Here is a 6,173-nt window from a genome sequence, read left to right as displayed (position 1 = left end):
ATTGGATCAAAATAACGATCTGCCAAAAGGAAGGATGTATATGGCCTAGGGTTATTAGGTATTTGCGACAAAGATCTATGAAAACGGGGTCGAGGAGACCTAACGTGAAAGGGTAAGTATACACGCTTAAAATCCCTCTCATGTGAGTAGTAATATCCTCTTCGGGAGACGGCACTACCACTTCTTTGTTCTCCAGTTACAATCCTTTTTTATCCGCTCGATGTGCTCTCAGGTTATCGAACAAATATATCTCGATACGGGCTCAAATCGGCCAGGTACTGGCGAACCTTTATCGAGTTTGAAATCGGAGGTAAGAACACACGCCGCCGGAACACGCTCCTCAAGCCGTGGATCCATCGGTGTTTTGTCAGCGGCGGATTGGGAAGAAGAAGCTTTGTCTTTTTGGGGGACGATTTTTGATGTCTTCACCATTTTGGATTTGAAAAGGGTAACAAAGATTTGGTGGTTTAGAAGAAGAATCTTGCAAAGAAGAATCATAGATTTGCGAATAAACTCAGAGAGAACGAAAAAGAACTTAGGGAATTTGGAAGATTGAAGATGTAAAAGTGGTAAATGATAAAAGGGAGGGCTATTTATAGACTAAAGAAATGGCTGTTCAGTATCACCGGTGGCCGACCACCGCCTGACAAGCATTAAATGCCTTGAAAGACTAAATTAACGGGACAGCTATCACGAACGTCATGGTCGAACCCAATGTAAACGTCAGCTTATAATCCGATCTAGCTGTTGAAAATCATATCATTTCTTATCACATCCTTCCTAAGAAATTAGGGGACTATCTGTATACGGTCAAAATAGATTGCGGCCTTCATACGATCGGTCAAGGTCAAAACGTAATAGATCGGATTAAGACTTCAAAATGGGTTTCGAAAATGGTACAAACAACCTTCGAGCCCGATGGACCGATCAATGTCGAGCTCGATATCATTATCAAGCTCGAATCCAAATCGAGCTATGATGCAAAGTAAAGTTATCAAGCTTATGATTCAGAGACCGACCAACCCTGACCCCGAACCATGAAAGGATCTGAGTCAGAATCGAGCTCAAGTCAAGATCGAGAGCTCGAGTCGAGACCAAAAATGTGAGTCAATATCGAGCTTACAGACAAGAGCCGTTGCAATCCCACTAGAGGAGAGAATCCTAGCAGGAATTATGGAAAAGCTGATTTATCATGGGTCTCCCACTATGTATTTTTAATTATATCTAAAGTAAGGTTCCTTTATTATAAAGAGGATGGTTATTATTTCTGTAAGGACAATTTTTTAAAAAATTATAATTCAAGCACCATATTCTCATATAGAGAAGAGTTATTTTTCTAAGCTTCGTAAATTGGTTCAACCTGTTCATTCCTAAAAATTATCTTCTTTACAACCGTGTTTACTTTGTACTCTTTACAATCCATATTTGATATTTCTATTTATCCTTACGGTTTGTATTAAGCTATACCATATATCCTTAGAACTACGTATAAATTTAACTCTATCCGTTTTTCGGGTAAAACATAAACAAAGGTGAGAAGTTAGAAGAGGTTTTACCTTTTGTTGCACGGCTGCCACTCACACTCATCCACTGGCCACCGCATGGCTACTGTAGTCACTACCAGTTCATTCACTCTTTTTTTTTAATTCATTTTCCTCTTATGTTGTATTATGTGTAACAATCTCTGATAACTTTTTATTATTATTGTGACGGCCCACTTCTTGCAAAAGTAGTGTGCATTGTCCATTGCAAGGTATGAGATTTGTGTTTCATATCGGTATTGTAATGTGCTAATATCGGGTATATATAGCCTTGGGCTCTCACACCTCAATAGCTAGCTTTAAGGATGTGGTTCTCCTTAGGTTGTATCAATGGTATCAGAGCCACCCACCATCCTCCATGCCCACCATGCCATGGATGGTGACGTCAGTATTGCAGTGTTTGCTCGGGGCTAGAAATGTCTAGCGCACAGCCAACCATTGAGGACGAGGGGAGCGTGGTGGTTTATTATAGCTTATTGCAAGGTATGGTACTTGAGTCCCACGTCGATATTGTAATATGTTGGTATGAAATTTATATTGCTTTGGGTTCTCCCACCTTAATGGTTAGTCTTTGGGGTGTGATTCTCCCTACTTGTATCATAGTGTATAACTTTTCCTTTTTCTAGTTTTTGTAAATTTCAACAATTTTTATTTAAAATATTGTGTAGTCGGGGTTCAAGTTCTCTGTTTTGGCTTATACTTAATGTATTTAATTTGCACTTTTTCTGTTGTCGAGTGTCGAATAAATTAAATTCTTGTCAATCTCATATTTGAAACTCCAAATGAAACATAGAAATAGACACTGTAACAAAATGACAATATACATAGATAGTGCGTTTCATACTTTCACTTGGGATTTCAAGTGACACCATGTTGAAAAAGAAAAGTCAATTGTAAATATATATTGAATACTTGTGCTCGTTGCTTAGTCTGATTATTATTACTATTATAAATTTATTTGAAGTTACTGTAGGAACTCATAAGGTTCAAATCCTAAATCCGTCTCTGAAGGCACTTAGATTTTTCGACGATGCCTTCTAGTTCTACAGTATACCCCAGAGGCCCAGACCAATTAGTAGGCTTTACATTATAATCTGGTTAATTTAGATTTACACCCGAATTCAAAGAATTTCAGTAAAATGAATCGTTGGGTGTGGTTAGAAATTGATATCTACTAAGGTGTTGTGTGTAGGAGCCTGGGCTAAATTAAGTGGCAGACTGTGTTAATATATTTTACATTTTCGAACTATAATAAGTCTACAATATGAGCACGTCTCCTTCCTTTTCAACTTGTTCAACATCCCATATTTTCTGTTGTTCTTCAGTGGATCCATAAGCCCAGGCACACAAGATGAAGTAGAAGAAATTCAGCATACTCAGAAAGCAAAGTAGCCAATAGTAGTAATCATAGTGACCCAAATTTAAGTTATTTGATACCCAACTTTCTTTCCCTCCTCTTGTTGAACCATATTTCACAATAAGATTCCCCACCAAGTTTCCAAGTCCCATGCCCAGTGCGAGTAGTGCTACTCCAATACTTGCCATTCTTTTGGGGAACTGTGAGTAGTAGAATTCTATCTGCCCAATTACATTGAATGCCTCAGCTAGTCCAGTTAAGCTGTTCTGTGGGATTAGCCACATTGCTGACATGTTCACTTGCGAAAATGGATGGTTTGCTAGCCCTTCACTAAGGGCTCGCGCCCGTCGTTCCTTTTCAACCAATGCTGCCACAGCCTGAGCTGCACAAGAGAGCAACACACCGATTCCCATTCGTTGTTTAAAGGTCAGGCCGCGTGGGTTCTTGGTGATCTTTGAAATCTGGGGCACGAGGATTCGGTCATAGATGGCTACCCATATTGTCAATGTAATGATTGCAAAAGCACTAAATGAGCCTGCTGGGATATTGAAGTTTCCAACTAGGTGTCTGTCCATTGTGTTTGCTTGGAGTACTGGAAAGGCATACTGGTTCAGGGTTACTGCTACCATGATGCCTGATGACCATATGGGCAATACCTTGAGAAGGGCTTTCATTCCTTCCACTTGTTGAACTGTGCACAGTTTCCATGGGTCTGAAGCTGTTCCATCTGGATTTAAATCTTTCTCAGGGTTTCTAATGATGCAGGCCTTATTTAAGAACCTAGAGGAATTATGGATTATAAGATCTTTGTTGGCACTGCCTAGAATACAGTAGTACATTCTTGGAACGAAACCAGTCTCACTCTAGATTGTGTTGATGTTAACTATCTGTTAATAATACTTCCAGACATGATTATTGTTCTGCTCATAAACTATTTGGTATTTAGGAAGTGGCAATAAAGATAATTTCAATATGAGTCAGGGGAATGCAGAATACCTTAGTTTGTTTGTTGGAATAGTAAGCCTTGAACCCTTGTCATGATGATACAACTCATCAGAATCCACTGGAGGCAAAGCAAGATGTCTGTTTTTCCATGCCACAGCTACAACTTGGACAAAACTAGTGACCAGGCTCTTGTTTGCTTTGATCCTAATGAAAAGTTTAGAACCCAAAAGAAACGTAGCAGCTGCCAACAGCATGAGGCATGCTGACATTCCAAACCCCACAATCCAGCCAAATTGAGCCTGAATATACACTATTACAGTCATTGAAATCAACATTGATATGCAAACTGATGCATAATACCAATTGAAGAAACTCTGCAACATCCTTCCATTGTCCGGATTCTCAGGTTTGTTGAATTGATCAGCTCCAAAGGCTAAAGCACATGGCTTAATACACCCCGCACCTATAGACATTAATGCAAATGATGCAAAGAGAAGTGCGACCTGGCCCAAAGTCTGGTTTTGAACAATTTCCTGCTTTTAGGTTGCAAGAATGTGGCTTTGCTTCTTTTAGTATAGCTGTTAACCACAATACCACCATTCCCTACATTGAAATCAGTTAAAATCTGATTAAAATAACAAAGTTAAAATCTGATCAAAACATCTGATTAATAACTTGAACACATTGTATCCTCACCATAAGGCTGACAACTGTTCCTGAAGCAATCACAAAATACCGACCCAAGTAAGAATCAGCAAGGAGAGCTCCAAAGATAGGCATGAAATTTGCGATAGAACCCCACCAGAAAAGGATGCTAGCTCCAGTAGCATTTTCCCAGTGATACTCTTTTGTCAAGTACAAGATCATATTCGCGCTTAGTCCAACACCTGCAGCCCTTTCCAATACCTCATTTGCTGTAACCATCAAACCAAATTCCAGAACCTTTGACATTAAAATAAAAGAAACCACCTAGTTCAAGAAAAAAAAAATAACATACCGATAATAAATGGCATGGTTTTAAGGCCACCTTTCTTGCTATTTGAGACATCCCCTGAAGTTTCCACTAAATCAGAAGAACTTCCTTTCATTTCCATCACGACAAATATGTTTGAACAAGTCCTATTGCTAGATAGAAGAGATTCTAAAATAAGAGAAAAAGGTCAGCTTTTTCTTCAGATAGACAAGGGAAAAAACCTTTAATTACAACTTTATGTTTAGCTTCTTTAACAGTTTGGCTGATGCTGAAACTCCTCCATGCCTTAATTTTTGCTTTTCTAAATTCGCCAAAATGCCATTTGGCTTCATAGTTTTTTCAATCAGACTATCACGTCATATACGCTTTACTTGAGTTTTATTGGGGCTACATTAGCTAATATTCCATTAATACTTCTGACGTAATTAGCAGTGTCAACAAATTAAATGTACATTCTTCGTAGTCTCAGCTAAATTTAGTATAATTAATCACTTTTTCTCATATACTAGTAAGGCTTATGTGGAATAAGAATTTTAGTTGTCCACGCATAAAGATAAGTTAATGTGATAGCACACATATAATAAACTCTCCTATGATAAAGACAAATCTTCCCACTTCAATTCATCTCAATTCCAGTACTTCTTTTTTGTTGTGTTGGCTATTTGACAGAGTTAATAACTTCATCAGCACTTTGCTCAAACAAAAATGGTACCGCAGTATAATACGTGAGGGACGTGAGGGGATGGCCCCAATTGCATTTGCTTACATGAAAATTTTGTCATGACCTTGACATAGCAATTACCAACATGCTTGTTACTGTGTACTGTTGACAATAATTTCTAAATTTCGTGCTTAATGTTGAAAAATAAACTATGTAAGACTGACCATTATTATGCTAGTTGAAACATGCACTTGATATTTGGTTTAGCTAATTGATTGTAAAGAAGTTACCTGATTGTATACAAAAAAGTCACTGTTCTGGTACAAAGTTAGTACAAGTACCCCAAAAAAAAAAGTAAATGTAGGGAAAAAGAACAACAGAAGAAGCATTTTCTCTATTATTTTTTCTTTTTCTTTTTAATGTTGACAAACAAAAAAAGAAGCTTGAGAAGTTAAATAGTTATTTGAATAACAAGGCAAACATGAAACATGATTGTCATTCAAGTTGTTGAGAATCATGCCAAACTTGTTGGGCAACAAACATTACCACTGTTACATGTCTTTTGAGTTGCAATGTTTTTTTCCGTGAAAAATGAAATTTTAAGAGTTCGTTTACTTTGGATTACTGAACATTTCTGATTATCTAAATAAGATTATTTTAATTATCATTAAAATAATAGAGTCTTTTTGAAGTATC

The 6,173-nt window shown here is 37.6% G+C and overlaps 1 pseudogene; it reads right to left on the bottom strand.

Annotated features, from left to right (window-relative positions):
* Positions 1–2,419: 2,419 nt before the first annotated feature.
* Positions 2,420–5,884, bottom strand: LOC107796871 (protein NRT1/ PTR FAMILY 1.1-like; annotated as a pseudogene).
* Between the last annotated feature and the right edge of the window lie 289 nt (positions 5,885–6,173).

Source organism: Nicotiana tabacum, chromosome 9, assembly GCF_000715075.1.
Source record: "Nicotiana tabacum cultivar K326 chromosome 9, ASM71507v2, whole genome shotgun sequence".
NCBI lineage: Eukaryota > Viridiplantae > Streptophyta > Magnoliopsida > Solanales > Solanaceae > Nicotiana > Nicotiana tabacum.
This window is presented reverse-complemented; position numbering and strand designations above follow the sequence as displayed.